General features: G+C 45.6%; 19 non-coding genes and 1 pseudogene across 19 annotated transcripts; all 20 read right to left on the bottom strand.

Moving 5' to 3' along the window:
- Window positions 1–66: 66 nt before the first annotated feature.
- LOC139693069 (5S ribosomal RNA) lies at window positions 67–185 on the bottom strand. The gene has a single exon (XR_011701932.1). It is a non-coding gene; the product is annotated as a 5S ribosomal RNA (ribosomal RNA).
- A 389-nt stretch (window positions 186–574) lies between these two features.
- LOC139693015 (5S ribosomal RNA) lies at window positions 575–693 on the bottom strand. Its single transcript, XR_011701880.1, has one exon. It is a non-coding gene; the product is annotated as a 5S ribosomal RNA (ribosomal RNA).
- A 389-nt stretch (window positions 694–1082) lies between these two features.
- LOC139693014 (5S ribosomal RNA) lies at window positions 1083–1201 on the bottom strand. Its single transcript, XR_011701879.1, has one exon. It is a non-coding gene; the product is annotated as a 5S ribosomal RNA (ribosomal RNA).
- A 389-nt stretch (window positions 1202–1590) lies between these two features.
- Window positions 1591–1709, bottom strand: LOC139693013 (5S ribosomal RNA). Its single transcript, XR_011701878.1, has one exon. It is a non-coding gene; the product is annotated as a 5S ribosomal RNA (ribosomal RNA).
- Window positions 1710–2098: 389 nt separating this feature from the next.
- LOC139693096 (5S ribosomal RNA) lies at window positions 2099–2217 on the bottom strand. Its single transcript, XR_011701950.1, has one exon. It is a non-coding gene; the product is annotated as a 5S ribosomal RNA (ribosomal RNA).
- Window positions 2218–2606: 389 nt separating this feature from the next.
- LOC139693068 (5S ribosomal RNA) lies at window positions 2607–2725 on the bottom strand. Its single transcript, XR_011701931.1, has one exon. It is a non-coding gene; the product is annotated as a 5S ribosomal RNA (ribosomal RNA).
- Window positions 2726–3868: 1143 nt separating this feature from the next.
- LOC139693012 (5S ribosomal RNA) lies at window positions 3869–3987 on the bottom strand. Its single transcript, XR_011701877.1, has one exon. It is a non-coding gene; the product is annotated as a 5S ribosomal RNA (ribosomal RNA).
- A 389-nt stretch (window positions 3988–4376) lies between these two features.
- LOC139693022 (5S ribosomal RNA) lies at window positions 4377–4495 on the bottom strand. Its single transcript, XR_011701886.1, has one exon. It is a non-coding gene; the product is annotated as a 5S ribosomal RNA (ribosomal RNA).
- A 389-nt stretch (window positions 4496–4884) lies between these two features.
- Window positions 4885–5003, bottom strand: LOC139693067 (5S ribosomal RNA). Its single transcript, XR_011701930.1, has one exon. It is a non-coding gene; the product is annotated as a 5S ribosomal RNA (ribosomal RNA).
- Window positions 5004–5392: 389 nt separating this feature from the next.
- On the bottom strand, window positions 5393–5511 carry LOC139693050 (5S ribosomal RNA). Its single transcript, XR_011701913.1, has one exon. It is a non-coding gene; the product is annotated as a 5S ribosomal RNA (ribosomal RNA).
- A 389-nt stretch (window positions 5512–5900) lies between these two features.
- LOC139693095 (5S ribosomal RNA) lies at window positions 5901–6019 on the bottom strand. The gene has a single exon (XR_011701949.1). It is a non-coding gene; the product is annotated as a 5S ribosomal RNA (ribosomal RNA).
- Window positions 6020–6408: 389 nt separating this feature from the next.
- LOC139693065 (5S ribosomal RNA) lies at window positions 6409–6527 on the bottom strand. Its single transcript, XR_011701928.1, has one exon. It is a non-coding gene; the product is annotated as a 5S ribosomal RNA (ribosomal RNA).
- A 389-nt stretch (window positions 6528–6916) lies between these two features.
- On the bottom strand, window positions 6917–7035 carry LOC139693093 (5S ribosomal RNA). The gene has a single exon (XR_011701948.1). It is a non-coding gene; the product is annotated as a 5S ribosomal RNA (ribosomal RNA).
- Window positions 7036–7424: 389 nt separating this feature from the next.
- Window positions 7425–7543, bottom strand: LOC139693064 (5S ribosomal RNA). The gene has a single exon (XR_011701927.1). It is a non-coding gene; the product is annotated as a 5S ribosomal RNA (ribosomal RNA).
- A 386-nt stretch (window positions 7544–7929) lies between these two features.
- Window positions 7930–8048, bottom strand: LOC139693011 (5S ribosomal RNA). The gene has a single exon (XR_011701876.1). It is a non-coding gene; the product is annotated as a 5S ribosomal RNA (ribosomal RNA).
- A 389-nt stretch (window positions 8049–8437) lies between these two features.
- LOC139693092 (5S ribosomal RNA) lies at window positions 8438–8556 on the bottom strand. Its single transcript, XR_011701947.1, has one exon. It is a non-coding gene; the product is annotated as a 5S ribosomal RNA (ribosomal RNA).
- A 389-nt stretch (window positions 8557–8945) lies between these two features.
- On the bottom strand, window positions 8946–9064 carry LOC139693091 (5S ribosomal RNA). Its single transcript, XR_011701946.1, has one exon. It is a non-coding gene; the product is annotated as a 5S ribosomal RNA (ribosomal RNA).
- Window positions 9065–9463: 399 nt separating this feature from the next.
- LOC139693082 (5S ribosomal RNA) lies at window positions 9464–9562 on the bottom strand (annotated as a pseudogene).
- A 6013-nt stretch (window positions 9563–15575) lies between these two features.
- LOC139692984 (5S ribosomal RNA) lies at window positions 15576–15694 on the bottom strand. The gene has a single exon (XR_011701849.1). It is a non-coding gene; the product is annotated as a 5S ribosomal RNA (ribosomal RNA).
- A 389-nt stretch (window positions 15695–16083) lies between these two features.
- On the bottom strand, window positions 16084–16202 carry LOC139693038 (5S ribosomal RNA). Its single transcript, XR_011701902.1, has one exon. It is a non-coding gene; the product is annotated as a 5S ribosomal RNA (ribosomal RNA).
- Window positions 16203–16279: the final 77 nt, after the last annotated feature.

Raw genomic sequence — 16279 nt, 5'->3', positions numbered from 1 at the left:
TTGAAAAAAATTAAAAACATCAGAGAATGCCTCAAAATACGTTCGTTTCGGAAAAAAAATATTGAAAGCCAACGGAACCCGGTGTTCTCAGGCGGTCACCCATCCAAGTACTCTCCGGGCCCGATGCTGCTTAACTTCGGTGATCGGACGAGAACCGGTGTATTCAGCGTGGTATGGCCGTTGGCAATTTCCACCACTCTCGAGTCAACTATTTTAGCAATATCAAGCCCGCAAACACTTGCAACGACGCGACACGACGTCTATTATCTTGCCCACGGCTTGCATACATCGGGCCGTCCACGACCATACTATATGATGGCGGGAGACGGAGGTAATTTGCCATCTCAAAACGAACTTTGGATAAATGTGGAAGAGATACGGGTTACTACAGCACCAATGCATTGCCCCAAGAGAGCTGGTCGCATCTAGATGAAATGGAATGGTGTCAAAAGGGAACATACCAATTCAAAATCACGCATGCAATGTCTGGCATTGCAAAATAAATTATTTGAAAAAAATTAAAAACATCAGAGAATGCCTCAAAATACGTTCGTTTCGGAAAAAAAATATTGAAAGCCAACGGCACCCGGTGTTCCCAGGCGGTCACCCATCCAAGTACAATCCGGGCCCGATGCTGCTTAACTTCGGTGATCGGACGAGAACCGGTGTATTCAGCGTGGTATGGCCGTTGGCAATTTCCACCACTCTCGAGTCAACTATTTTAGCAATATCAAGCCCGCAAACACTTGCAACGACGCGACACGACGTCTATTTTCTTGCCCACGGCTTGCATACATCGGGCCGTCCACGACCATACTATATGATGGCGGGAGACGGAGGTAATTTGCCATCTCAAAACGAACTTTGGATAAATGTGGAAGAGATACGGGTTACTACAGCACCAATGCATTGCCCCAAGAGAGCTGGTCGCATCTAGATGAAATGGAATGGTGTCAAAAGGGAACATACCAATTCAAAATCACGCATGCAATGTCTGGCATTGCAAAATAAATTATTTGAAAAAAATTAAAAACATCAGAGAATGCCTCAAAATACGTTCGTTTCGGAAAAAAAATATTGAAAGCCAACGGCACCCGGTGTTCCCAGGCGGTCACCCATCCAAGTACAATCCGGGCCCGATGCTGCTTAACTTCGGTGATCGGACGAGAACCGGTGTATTCAGCGTGGTATGGCCGTTGGCAATTTCCACCACTCTCGAGTCAACTATTTTAGCAATATCAAGCCCGCAAACACTTGCAACGACGCGACACGACGTCTATTTTCTTGCCCACGGCTTGCATACATCGGGCCGTCCACGACCATACTATATGATGGCGGGAGACGGAGGTAATTTGCCATCTCAAAACGAACTTTGGATAAATGTGGATGAGATACGGGTTACTACAGCACCAATGCATTGCCCCAAGAGAGCTGGTCGCATCTAGATGAAATGGAATGGTGTCAAAAGGGAACATACCAATTCAAAATCACGCATGCAATGTCTGGCATTGCAAAATAAATTATTTGAAAAAAATTAAAAACATCAGAGAATGCCTCAAAATACGTTCGTTTCGGAAAAAAAATATTGAAAGCCAACGGCACCCGGTGTTCCCAGGCGGTCACCCATCCAAGTACAATCCGGGCCCGATGCTGCTTAACTTCGGTGATCGGACGAGAACCGGTGTATTCAGCGTGGTATGGCCGTTGGCAATTTCCACCACTCTCGAGTCAACTATTTTAGCAATATCAAGCCCGCAAACACTTGCAACGACGCGACACGACGTCTATTTTCTTGCCCACGGCTTGCATACATCGGGCCGTCCACGACCATACTATATGATGGCGGGAGACGGAGGTAATTTGCCATATCAAAACGAACTTTGGATAAATGTGGAAGAGATACGGGTTACTACAGCACCAATGCATTGCCCCAAGAGAGCTGGTCGCATCTAGATGAAATGGAATGGTGTCAAAAGGGAACATACCAATTCAAAATCACGCATGCAATGTCTGGCATTGCAAAATAAATTATTTGAAAAAAATTAAAAACATCAGAGAATGCCTCAAAATACGTTCGTTTCGGAAAAAAAATATTGAAAGCCAACGGCACCCGGTGTTCCCAGGCGGTCACCCATCCAAGTACTATCCGGGCCCGATGCTGCTTAACTTCGGTGATCGGACGAGAACCGGTGTATTCAGCGTGGTATGGCCGTTGGCAATTTCCACCACTCTCGAGTCAACTATTTTAGCAATATCAATTCCGCAAACACTTGCAACGACGCGACACGACGTCTATTTTCTTGCCCACGGCTTGCATACATCGGGCCGTCCACGACCATACTATATGATGGCGGGAGACGGAGGTAATTTGCCATCTCAAAACGAACTTTGGATAAATGTGGAAGAGATACGGGTTACTACAGCACCAATGCATTGCCCCAAGAGAGCTGGTCGCATCTAGATGAAATGGAATGGTGTCAAAAGGGAACATACCAATTCAAAATCACGCATGCAATGTCTGGCATTGCAAAATAAATTATTTGAAAAAAATTAAAAACATCAGAGAATGCCTCAAAATACGTTCGTTTCGGAAAAAAAATATTGAAAGCCAACGGAACCCGGTGTTCTCAGGCGGTCACCCATCCAAGTACTCTCCGGGCCCGATGCTGCTTAACTTCGGTGATCGGACGAGAACCGGTGTATTCAGCGTGGTATGGCCGTTGGCAATTTCCACCACTCTCGAGTCAACTATTTTAGCAATATCAAGCCCGCAAACACTTGCAACGACGCGACACGACGTCTATTTTCTTGCCCACGGCTTGCATACATCAGGCCGTCCACGACCATACTACGAGGGTAATCCGGAAAGTAGTACCCGTTCGTGAAATAAAGACACAAAAGTAAATATTAACAAACATAAAAATTTTATTTGAAAGAGGATACTTTAAACTACTTCTCAACATAATCTCCAAGCAAATTAAGGCATTTGTCATAACGTGTGACAAGTTTCTGTATTCCTGCTGCATAGTCCTTCGCCGCCATCTCATTGAGATACGCGAGGGACCCATCTTGCACAAATTTTTGCATAATGCAGATGGTGTTTAACAATTTCATGAACAATTGTTCGAGAAACATTGGGAAAATGCTCACAGATGTCATCAATTGTGACGCGCCGATCGTTCCTCACGAATTCGTCAACTGAGCTCACCAGTTGGTCTGTAATGACAGACGGTCTCTCCGAACGCTCATCGTCGTGTGTGTTCCCCCTCCCCATGTTGAAGTTGCGACACCACCGCCGAACAGACGACTCGTCCATTACATTGTCTCCATACACCTCCTTTAATTGGCGATGAATATCACATGGGCGAACGTTTCTTGCATTGAGGAATTTAATCACTGCCCTCACTTCACAACTGGCGGCGTTCTCAATTTTTTTAAACATTGTAAACAATCACAGAAACAACACAGGCAATGCTAGCGTCACGCAACTTGGCTCAGAGAAGGCAGACAAGCCACTGAAGCTATCTGACCTCGTCCAGCGGCTACTCGCGTCGTCAGCACTTCATGCGGCACGAACGGGTACTACTTTCCGGATGACCCTCGTATATGATGGCGGGAGACGGAGGTAATTTGCCATCTCAAAACGAACTTTGGATAAATGTGGATGAGATACGGGTTACTACAGCACCAATGCATTGCCCCAAGAGAGCTGGTCGCATCTAGATGAAATGGAATGGTGTCAAAAGGGAACATACCAATTCAAAATCACGCATGCAATGTCTGGCATTGCAAAATAAATTATTTGAAAAAAATTAAAAACATCAGAGAATGCCTCAAAATACGTTCGTTTCGGAAAAAAAATATTGAAAGCCAACGGCACCCGGTGTTCCCAGGCGGTCACCCATCCAAGTACAATCCGGGCCCGATGCTGCTTAACTTCGGTGATCGGACGAGAACCGGTGTATTCAGCGTGGTATGGCCGTTGGCAATTTCCACCACTCTCGAGTCAACTATTTTAGCATTATCAAGCCCGCAAACACTTGCAACGACGCGACACGACGTCTATTTTCTTGCCCACGGCTTGCATACATCGGGCCGTCCACGACCATACTATATGATGGCGGGAGACGGAGGTAATTTGCCATATCAAAACGAACTTTGGATAAATGTGGAAGAGATACGGGTTACTACAGCACCAATGCATTGCCCCAAGAGAGCTGGTCGCATCTAGATGAAATGGAATGGTGTCAAAAGGGAACATACCAATTCAAAATCACGCATGCAATGTCTGGCATTGCAAAATAAATTATTTGAAAAAAATTAAAAACATCAGAGAATGCCTCAAAATACGTTCGTTTCGGAAAAAAAATATTGAAAGCCAACGGCACCCGGTGTTCCCAGGCGGTCACCCATCCAAGTACTATCCGGGCCCGATGCTACTTAACTTCGGTGATCGGACGAGAACCGGTGTATTCAGCGTGGTATGGCCGTTGGCAATTTCCACCACTCTCGAGTCAACTATTTTAGCAATATCAATTCCGCAAACACTTGCAACGACGCGACACGACGTCTATTTTCTTGCCCACGGTTTGCATACATCGGGCCGTCCACGACCATACTATATGATGGCGGGAGACGGAGGTAATTTGCCATCTCAAAACGAACTTTGGATAAATGTGGATGAGATACGGGTTACTACAGCACCAATGCATTGCCCCAAGAGAGCTGGTCGCATCTAGATGAAATGGAATGGTGTCAAAAGGGAACATACCAATTCAAAATCACGCATGCAATGTCTGGCATTGCAAAATAAATTATTTGAAAAAAATTAAAAACATCAGAGAATGCCTCAAAATACGTTCGTTTCGGAAAAAAAATATTGAAAGCCAACGGAACCCGGTGTTCTCAGGCGGTCACCCATCCAAGTACTCTCCGGGCCCGATGCTGCTTAACTTCGGTGATCGGACGAGAACCGGTGTATTCAGCGTGGTATGGCCGTTGGCAATTTCCACCACTCTCGAGTCAACTATTTTAGCAATATCAATTCCGCAAACACTTGCAACGACGCGACACGACGTCTATTTTCTTGCCCACGGCTTGCATACATCGGGCCGTCCACGACCATACTATATGATGGCGGGAGACGGAGGTAATTTGCCATCTCAAAACGAACTTTGGATAAATGTGGATGAGATACGGGTTACTACAGCACCAATGCATTGCCCCAAGAGAGCTGGTCGCATCTAGATGAAATGGAATGGTGTCAAAAGGGAACATACCAATTCAAAATCACGCATGCAATGTCTGGCATTGCAAAATAAATTATTTGAAAAAAATTAAAAACATCAGAGAATGCCTCAAAATACGTTCGTTTCGGAAAAAAAATATTGAAAGCCAACGGCACCCGGTGTTCCCAGGCGGTCACCCATCCAAGTACAATCCGGGCCCGATGCTGCCTAACTTCGGTGATCGGACGAGAACCGGTGTATTCAGCGTGGTATGGCCGTTGGCAATTTCCACCACTCTCGAGTCAACTATTTTAGCAATATCAAGCCCGCAAACACTTGCAACGACGCGACACGACGTCTATTTTCTTGCCCACGGCTTGCATACATCGGGCCGTCCACGACCATACTATATGATGGCGGGAGACGGAGGTAATTTGCCATATCAAAACGAACTTTGGATAAATGTGGAAGAGATACGGGTTACTACAGCACCAATGCATTGCCCCAAGAGAGCTGGTCGCATCTAGATGAAATGGAATGGTGTCAAAAGGGAACATACCAATTCAAAATCACGCATGCAATGTCTGGCATTGCAAAATAAATTATTTGAAAAAAATTAAAAACATCAGAGAATGCCTCAAAATACGTTCGTTTCGGAAAAAAAATATTGAAAGCCAACGGCACCCGGTGTTCCCAGGCGGTCACCCATCCAAGTACTATCCGGGCCCGATGCTGCTTAACTTCGGTGATCGGACGAGAACCGGTGTATTCAGCGTGGTATGGCCGTTGGCAATTTCCACCACTCTCGAGTCAACTATTTTAGCAATATCAATTCCGCAAACACTTGCAACGACGCGACACGACGTCTATTTTCTTGCCCACGGCTTGCATACATCGGGCCGTCCACGACCATACTATATGATGGCGGGAGACGGAGGTAATTTGCCATCTCAAAACGAACTTTGGATAAATGTGGATGAGATACGGGTTACTACAGCACCAATGCATTGCCCCAAGAGAGCTGGTCGCATCTAGATGAAATGGAATGGTGTCAAAAGGGAACATACCAATTCAAAATCACGCATGCAATGTCTGGCATTGCAAAATAAATTATTTGAAAAAAATTAAAAACATCAGAGAATGCCTCAAAATACGTTCGTTTCGGAAAAAAAATATTGAAAGCCAACGGAACCCGGTGTTCTCAGGCGGTCACCCATCCAAGTACTCTCCGGGCCCGATGCTGCTTAACTTCGGTGATCGGACGAGAACCGGTGTATTCAGCGTGGTATGGCCGTTGGCAATTTCCACCACTCTCGAGTCAACTATTTTAGCAATATCAAGCCCGCAAACACTTGCAACGACGCGACACGACGTCTATTATCTTGCCCACGGCTTGCATACATCGGGCCGTCCACGACCATACTATATGATGGCGGGAGACGGAGGTAATTTGCCATCTCAAAACGAACTTTGGATAAATGTGGATGAGATACGGGTTACTACAGCACCAATGCATTGCCCCAAGAGAGCTGGTCGCATCTAGATGAAATGGAATGGTGTCAAAAGGGAACATACCAATTCAAAATCACGCATGCAATGTCTGGCATTGCAAAATAAATTATTTGAAAAAAATTAAAAACATCAGAGAATGCCTCAAAATACGTTCGTTTCGGAAAAAAAATATTGAAAGCCAACGGCACCCGGTGTTCCCAGGCGGTCACCCATCCAAGTACTATCCGGGCCCGATGCTGCTTAACTTCGGTGATCGGACGAGAACCGGTGTATTCAGCGTGGTATGGCCGTTGGCAATTTCCACCACTCTCGAGTCAACTATTTTAGCAATATCAATTCCGCAAACACTTGCAACGACGCGACACGACGTCTATTTTCTTGCCCACGGCTTGCATACATCGGGCCGTCCACGACCATACTATATGATGGCGGGAGACGGAGGTAATTTGCCATCTCAAAACGAACTTTGGATAAATGTGGATGAGATACGGGTTACTACAGCACCAATGCATTGCCCCAAGAGAGCTGGTCGCATCTAGATGAAATGGAATGGTGTCAAAAGGGAACATACCAATTCAAAATCACGAATGCAATGTCTGGCATTGCAAAATAAATTATTTGAAAAAAATTAAAAACATCAGAGAATGCCTCAAAATACGTTCGTTTCGGAAAAAAAATATTGAAAGCCAACGGAACCCGGTGTTCTCAGGCGGTCACCCATCCAAGTACTCTCCGGGCCCGATGCTGCTTAACTTCGGTGATCGGACGAGAACCGGTGTATTCAGCGTGGTATGGCCGTTGGCAATTTCCACCACTCTCGAGTCAACTATTTTAGCAATATCAAGCCCGCAAACACTTGCAACGACGCGACACGACGTCTATTATCTTGCCCACGGCTTGCATACATCGGGCCGTCCACGACCATACTATATGATGGCGGGAGACGGAGGTAATTTGCCATCTCAAAACGAACTTTGGATAAATGTGGAAGATTACGATACTACAGCACCAATGCATTGCCCCAAGAGAGCTGGTCGCATCTAGATGAAATGGAATGGTGTCAAAAGGGAACATACCAATTCAAAATCACGCATGCAATGTCTGGCATTGCAAAATAAATTATTTGAAAAAAATTAAAAACATCAGAGAATGCCTCAAAATACGTTCGTTTCGGAAAAAAAATATTGAAAGCCAACGGCACCCGGTGTTCCCAGGCGGTCACCCATCCAAGTACAATCCGGGCCCGATGCTGCTTAACTTCGGTGATCGGACGAGAACCGGTGTATTCAGCGTGGTATGGCCGTTGGCAATTTCCACCACTCTCGAGTCAACTATTTTAGCAATATCAAGCCCGCAAACACTTGCAACGACGCGACACGACGTCTATTTTCTTGCCCACGGCTTGCATACATCGGGCCGTCCACGACCATACTATATGATGGCGGGAGACGGAGGTAATTTGCCATATCAAAACGAACTTTGGATAAATGTGGAAGAGATACGGGTTACTACAGCACCAATGCATTGCCCCAAGAGAGCTGGTCGCATCTAGATGAAATGGAATGGTGTCAAAAGGGAACATACCAATTCAAAATCACGCATGCAATGTCTGGCATTGCAAAATAAATTATTTGAAAAAAATTAAAAACATCAGAGAATGCCTCAAAATACGTTCGTTTCGGAAAAAAAATATTGAAAGCCAACGGCACCCGGTGTTCCCAGGCGGTCACCCATCCAAGTACTATCCGGGCCCGATGCTGCTTAACTTCGGTGATCGGACGAGAACCGGTGTATTCAGCGTGGTATGGCCGTTGGCAATTTCCACCACTCTCGAGTCAACTATTTTAGCAATATCAATTCCGCAAACACTTGCAACGACGCGACACGACGTCTATTTTCTTGCCCACGGCTTGCATACATCGGGCCGTCCACGACCATACTATATGATGGCGGGAGACGGAGGTAATTTGCCATCTCAAAACGAACTTTGGATAAATGTGGATGAGATACGGGTTACTACAGCACCAATGCATTGCCCCAAGAGAGCTGGTCGCATCTAGATGAAATGGAATGGTGTCAAAAGGGAACATACCAATTCAAAATCACGCATGCAATGTCTGGCATTGCAAAATAAATTATTTGAAAAAAATTAAAAACATCAGAGAATGCCTCAAAATACGTTCGTTTCGGAAAAAAAATATTGAAAGCCAACGGCACCCGGTGTTCCCAGGCGGTCACCCATCCAAGTACTATCCGGGCCCGATGCTGCTTAACTTCGGTGATCGGACGAGAACCGGTGTATTCAGCGTGGTATGGCCGTTGGCAATTTCCACCACTCTCGAGTCAACTATTTTAGCAATATCAATTCCGCAAACACTTGCAACGACGCGACACGACGTCTATTTTCTTGCCCACGGCTTGCATACATCGGGCCGTCCACGACCATACTATATGATGGCGGGAGACGGAGGTAATTTGCCATCTCAAAACGAACTTTGGATAAATGTGGAAGAGATACGGGTTACTACAGCACCAATGCATTGCCCCAAGAGAGCTGGTCGCATCTAGATGAAATGGAATGGTGTCAAAAGGGAACATACCAATTCAAAATCACGCATGCAATGTCTGGCATTGCAAAATAAATTATTTGAAAAAAATTAAAAACATCAGAGAATGCCTCAAAATACGTTCGTTTCGGAAAAAAAATATTGAAAGCCAACGGCACCCGGTGTTCCCAGGCGGTCACCCATCCAAGTACTATCCGGGCCCGATGCTGCTTAACTTCGGTGATCGGACGAGAACCGGTGTATTCAGCGTGGTATTTTTTTTTTTTTATTTTTTTATAACTTTATTTCTAGGGCACTAGGCCCAACATTGCATTACATGGTTGTGTGCTTTACAGTCAATAGAATAATACATTAATTGTTTTTTTTTTTTAATAATGGAAAATAATAGTTTTTTACATTTTACATCAAAATGTTACAATGGCACACAGGCATTTACATCCTTTGAAAGCAGTTCAAAATCTTAACTGCCCAAACTAGGCTTTTGTAAGCAGTAAAACTTTATTCCTATTTATTTATAAATACACATATATGGGTATATTTATTACATTTACTTTAGGACATTATATTTACATTTAAAATTTTTTTTTTTTTGTTTGGTACATTTATGAGTATTATATTACTTCCCATATACGTCGATACATTACTTCAATAACATTCCCTCTTTTTTTACCCCGGACTTTCCACCGTGCCTTCTTCTGTGACCAGTTGTTCTACTATTTTCCAATATGGTTGTAGCCGTTTTTCTAAGTTCTTACTTTCTTTTTTAACGTTCTCCCACCAAGTTCCCATATCTATTTCCACCCACTTGTTTACCGTCAGTAGATGTTGTCCTATTAGCCAGCACATAATTTCCATTTTTCCGCTGGGGAAGAGGTTGAAGTCCATTAGCATTATATTCCTATTACCTATATTCTTTTCTCCGAATGTATTGAATACTCTAAAAGCTTTTTTTATTAGGCCCCATCTTTGTCTTGATATGTTGCATTCAAACACCCTGTGGTCTTGCGTGTCGGCTGCATCGCAGTGTTCGCATTCGTTGTTCCCGGACAGCTTTAGGTTTTTTTTGATTTGTTGGGTTGTTACTATGTAGTTAGCAAATAGAAAAAAGGCGCTCTTTGTCCTTAAGTTCATGCTGTTTTTGTTGATATTTCTCCAGACTCTCTTCCAGTTTACTGATACGATGTGTTTTTCTATATTGATTTGACAATAGTCGTCGTTTCTCAGTATTCTGTAGATGGACTTTGTGGTTGCTCTCGTTTCTCTCGACATCTTTTCTACTATGTCTTTAACTGTCCTGATAGTTTTTGTCATAATTCTATCTTGCCTAGGTGCATCCAATGCCACCTTTAATAGATGTTTTGACTGTTGACAGTCGCCAGTTAAGGTGTTAATTACTGTTTTTGCGTAGAGGGCAATGGCCTTGTCCCGCACATCAATCATCCCTAGGCCTCCTTTGCCCTTGGGGAGACAGGTCTGGCTCTTTGCCACCCTTAGCAGTTGCCCACTCCACAGATATTGCATTGCTATTTTGGTCATTACGGCCCCATTTTTATCTGGCAACGGAAGGATTTGTGCAGTGAACCAGGCCTTGGAATATATTAATGCATTGATCGCAAGGACTTTCTGGTAAATATTGAGGTTTCTATCTCTCAATTGTGCAATAGTTCCTTTGATCGTTGACGTTGTCTTTTCCCATGCTGCGATAGTTGTGTCCGTCAACGTTCTTCTCCATGGTATTCCGAGGATGTCTACTGAAGTTACCTCTTTCCATTTACCAGTACCAGTGAAGTCGACGTCTTTTATTAGCATGGCCTTCGTTTTTTCCACATTCACCTTTTGCCCGCTTTCGTTTTCATATTCTTTTAGCGATTTCTCGATTATGTCAACCTCCGTTTGGTCTTTGGCGAAGATCGTTATATCGTCCGCGTACGCTACCGCGGTTATTTTTTCGTTCCCCACAGGGATACCTTTCAGAATCCTGCGGAGACGGTGTAATAGGGGCTCCAGTGTTACTGAAAAGAGAATCATTGATAGTGGACATCCTTGTCTAATGGATCTTGTTACAGGAAACGGCCTTGTTTCTACCCCCGCGCTCAATTTTACTCTTGAACTGATGTTTTTCGTGAACATTTTAATATTTTCCAAGAATATTTCCGGGAAGCCCATCTCTTTCAAGGTGTCAAGTACGTGATAGACTTCCACTCTATCAAATGCCTTGTCCAGATCAACCGCTATTAGTTTGAGACCTTCGTCCCGCCTATGATCGTGGCTCGCTATCACGTCCCTGATGGTCGTCAGTGCTGATATTATATTTTTTCCCTGCCCTACTATGTGTTCGTCAGGGCCGATTATCGTCGCTAGGCCTTCACTCAGCCTAGTTTTCACGATTTTCGCCATTATTTTATAATCGGCATTCAGGAGTGTGATAGGTCTGTAGTCATTTATTACTCTCGGTTCTTTCTTTTTCGGTACGAGTACTATTTTTCCCTCACTTTGGGTCTTGGCGAGAATATTTTTTTTGAAAATGGACTCAAATGCTGGAATCAGTATATCTTTCAGATCTTTCCAAAATTCTTCATAGAATTCGTAAGGAATTCCGTCGGGACCAGGAGACCTCCCCTTGGGGAGCCATCTCAGGGCGTCCTCACACTCCTCTCTCGTGTATATTTCCGCCATTCTCTCTGCCATTTCCACTGGGAGTGTCGGGAGTGGCGTGGAGTCTGGTGACTTACCCTTTCGTGTGGTGTTATTTCCTGACAGGAGAGCCACAAAGTGGTTGTATACATGGTCTATCATTTCACTTTCCTCCTCTATTCTACTTCCGTTTTCATTAAATATTCCGTTGTTTAATATATTATTTCTGCACTCCTTTAATCTTCTCCCCAGGTAATAAACAGAGGCCTCTTCCTCTGGCAGGGATAGTTTGCTTTTTTGCCAAGATTGTATTTTTGCCCTTTGCTGTTCAATACTAAAAATTTTCCTCTTCAGTTCTTTAGTTTCTTCCCAGTTGCTCCTTCCCTTATTCCTAGATTTTAAACTTTCTTGGAGCGCTTCCCTATAAAAGAGCATGGTTTCTCTTGTTTCTTCCGCTCTTATTCTTTGCAAATGTGCAAAGAGCCTTCTAATATGGACTTTCGTCATCTCCCATCTTTTAATTGGGTCCATTCCACTCCACTTTTTTACCCACAGTTGGATGTTCTCCCTCAGTATTTCTTTGGTGTCTTGTTCGTGAAACAGCTCAGTATTCAACCTCCATTCCTTTGCCCTTGCCTTTGGCCCCGTTCTGTTCGGGGATCCTTTGACGGAGATCAGGACCGCGCAGTGATCGGAGCATGTTACTGGAAGCACCGAATAGGACGATATACGGGTCTTCATGTCGAGGGATGCATAGAAACGGTCCTGCCGGGTTGCCCAGTTTTCCCTGTAAATGGTGTACGGGAGGATGTCATTGCCGTTGGATAGTTTTACTACGTCAACTGCCCTGAGGTTATTTATAATTGCTTTAAGGGGGCCGCATATTGGGTATTTCCCTGATCCTTCTCGGTTATTTTGGCTGTCTTTTTCGTCTATTATTGCATTAAAATCCCCGCCTAGGAGTGCCATTCCTTGAAACCCGTTCAAAAGGGGGAGGAGGTCCCTCGTGTAGAATTCCCTCCTTTCCTGTAATTTCCTAGTGCCGGCCGGGCCGTACACATTGATTATCTTTATTCCGAGTACGTACATGGCCATCGCCCTCCCAGATGGTAACATTGTAATCTTTTGTGGGATAATGCTTTTTTTTAACAATATGGCGGTGCCTCTTTCCTGTTCTATAGTATTCATATATATCTGCGCAGGCCCTGAGTCCCAATATGCGCTTCCCGTGACCTCTTGCAACAAAAGGATGTCCAGACCTTCTTTTTGAAAAAGGTCAAAAACTCTTTCTATCCTTTCCTTGCTTCTGATCCCACACACATTTAGCGTGCCTATTTTTAGTTTTGTGTCCATTTCGGTGTTCAAAGGATATTCGGTAGGGAGGTATTCCAATCTATATATTTGCTTTAGGTGAAAGCGGCTTTTCCGTTTCCAAATTATTCGATTCCCTATTCGTGATTTTAAATTTACCTTCTTTAACATACGCAAACTTTTCGGCCCAGTCCTCCAATGCCGGACGTGGTCCAGCACTGCCGCAGTCGCCGCTAGGCCATTTTGTCCGCTTTTGCTCCGCCGCCACCTTTTTGCACCCCCTCCAGAATCGGCTGGTGCTCTCCTCAAGGTCGTCCGCAACACTGCTCTCACTGGCGCTGCCCCGAGCCTCTTCTCCATGCTCACCCGCAGTGACGCTGCCGCGCAACACCTCTTTCTTCTTTCCGATTTCCTTTACCCTCCTGGCCCGCCGGTCGACCACTGTGAAGTCACCGCTCGCTTCAGCCTCCGCCCCCTGCAGACCGTGGTCCACTGCCATTTCACCTTCTTTCTGCCTGGTCCCGCCCGCCAAAACCGCCACCACCCCCCCATTCGACGCCACCGCGCCAATCAGCCCCGGGGCCACTTCCCCTCCCGGGGCGTCAACGGAGGCCCGGCTGCCCCCACTCTCTCTCCCCCGACCCGGCTCCGATTCACTATGCCCCACCAACCATTCCATTTTTTTATTGCTCAGCTTGTCTGCCAGCATTTCCACACTTCCTTCTCGCCCCTCCTCCTGAATGTCCATCTCCTTAGTCCCGGCCTCGCTGTTCCCCCTCTCCCCTCGTTCCCCGTTGCAAGCTTCCCCTTCCGCGCCGGTGGCCTCCATTAAATTGCTAAGGGTAACGGAAGTCGAAATCCTTTTACCCCGCCCCCTGTTCCTTGACCCCTTCCTCCGCTTACGCCCGATTCCGTTGGCCTCTGCCGGTCCGTCACTGCCCGAGTCATCATCTTCGCTGGTCGGGGGGGCTCGCGTAGTTCCTCGCCGCTTTTCACCTTCTAAAGAATCCTCTGCCCCTGTATTCTCCCCGATTGCATCAGTACCATTATCTTCCTCCGGAATTGGCACCAGCGGAATTTCCTCCTCCGTGTTTGACTTCTTTCCCCGCAATGCATCCGCATAAGCCGTACTCGTCTTCATCATTGTGCATTTGACTCTAAGGTGCTCCTCACTCCCACACCTGGAACAGGTTTGCTTTTGCCCGTCGTAGTGTATTACAGCTCTAAACCCGGCGATAGGGATATATGATGGTATGGGGCTCTTAATGTACATCTTGACTGTTCGGGTACCTGTACTGATTTTGTACAGACCCTGCCCAATCCACTGGTTGTCCGTGTGGGAGACCACCTTGCCGTATTTTCCGAGGGCCATTTCCACCTCAAATCTGGGGACTTCAGGCGGGAGTGAGACCACCTTAACAAAGGTTGCCCTGCTAGAGGCCGACTCCAAGGTCGCCGTTCCCCGCTTATCGGCTTCTGAAGGAAAGTCGATGGGCCCCCCTTTCGACCGCAAAATTTTTTCCACTAATTCTTCATTTATCACCTTAACATAAACTGTTTTCCTAGTAATTCCAAACTGAATAGCCACCAAATCTTCCAATTTTAGCCCGAGCTCGACACCGATGAATCGATGGACCTCTAGGGCCGTAGCGCTTTCTTTTAAGTCATTGAGACTTATAATTAGCGTGGCCTTCCTATCGTAAGGCATTCTAATTTACTACCTTAACAAGGAAAGAAAAGAACCAATCACGCACCTCAAGCCCTAAACAGGCCTGATAAAGAAAAAAGGGGAAAACTCCACCACAAAAAAAACTTCTCCGCCACAAGCACTAGGGGAGGCAGCGAGTTTCACCCCTCCCGGCGATCGAAGCCTCGAACGCCGGGGAAACGCACACACAGAACCGGAACACAGACACGTCCTCACGGCCGTTGGCAATTTCCACCACTCTCGAGTCAACTATTTTAGCAATATCAAGCCCGCAAACACTTGCAACGACGCGACACGACGTCTATTATCTTGCCCACGGCTTGCATACATCGGGCCGTCCACGACCATACTATATGATGGCGGGAGACGGAGGTAATTTGCCATATCAAAACGAACTTTGGATAAATGTGGAAGAGATACGGGTTACTACAGCACCAATGCATTGCCGCAAGAGAGCTGGTCGCATCTAGATGAAATGGAATGGTGTCAAAAGGGAACATACCAATTCAAAATCACGCATGCAATGTCTGGCATTGCAAAATAAATTATTTGAAAAAAATTAAAAACATCAGAGAATGCCTCAAAATACGTTCGTTTCGGAAAAAAAATATTGAAAGCCAACGGCACCCGGTGTTCCCAGGCGGTCACCCATCCAAGTACTATCCGGGCCCGATGCTGCTTAGCTTCGGTGATCGGACGAGAACCGGTGTATTCAGCGTGGTATGGCCGTTGGCAATTTCCACCACTCTCGAGTCAACTATTTTAGCAATATCAATTCCGCAAACACTTGCAACGACGCGACACGACGTCTATTTTCTTGCCCACGGCTTGCATACATCGGGCCGTCCACGACCATACTATATGATGGCGGGAGACGGAGGTAATTTGCCATCTCAAAACGAACTTTGGATAAATGTGGATGAGATACGGGTTACTACAGCACCAATGCATTGCCCCAAGAGAGCTGGTCGCATCTAGATGAAATGGAATGGTGTCAAAAGGGAACATACCAATTTAAAATCACGCATGCAATGTCTGGCATTGCAAAATAAATTATTTGAAAAAAATTAAAAACATCAGAGAATGCCTCAAAATACGTTCGTTTCGGAAAAAAAATATTGAAAGCCAACGGCACCCGGTGTTCCCAGGCGGTCACCCATCCAAGTACTATCCGGGCCCGATGCTGCTTAACTTCGTTGATCGGACGAGAACCGGTGTATTCAGCGTGGTATGGCCGTTGGCAATTTCCACCACTCTCGAGTCAACTATTTTAGCAATATCAAGCCCGCAAACACTTGCAACGACGCGACACGACGTCT

The sequence above is a fragment of the Hetaerina americana genome, unplaced genomic scaffold (assembly GCF_022747635.1).
Source record: "Hetaerina americana unplaced genomic scaffold, ioHetAmer1.1.p SCAF_44, whole genome shotgun sequence".
Lineage (NCBI taxonomy): Eukaryota > Metazoa > Arthropoda > Insecta > Odonata > Calopterygidae > Hetaerina > Hetaerina americana.
The sequence above is the reverse complement of the archived record's forward strand: the minus strand, read 5'-3'. Positions and strand labels throughout refer to the sequence as shown.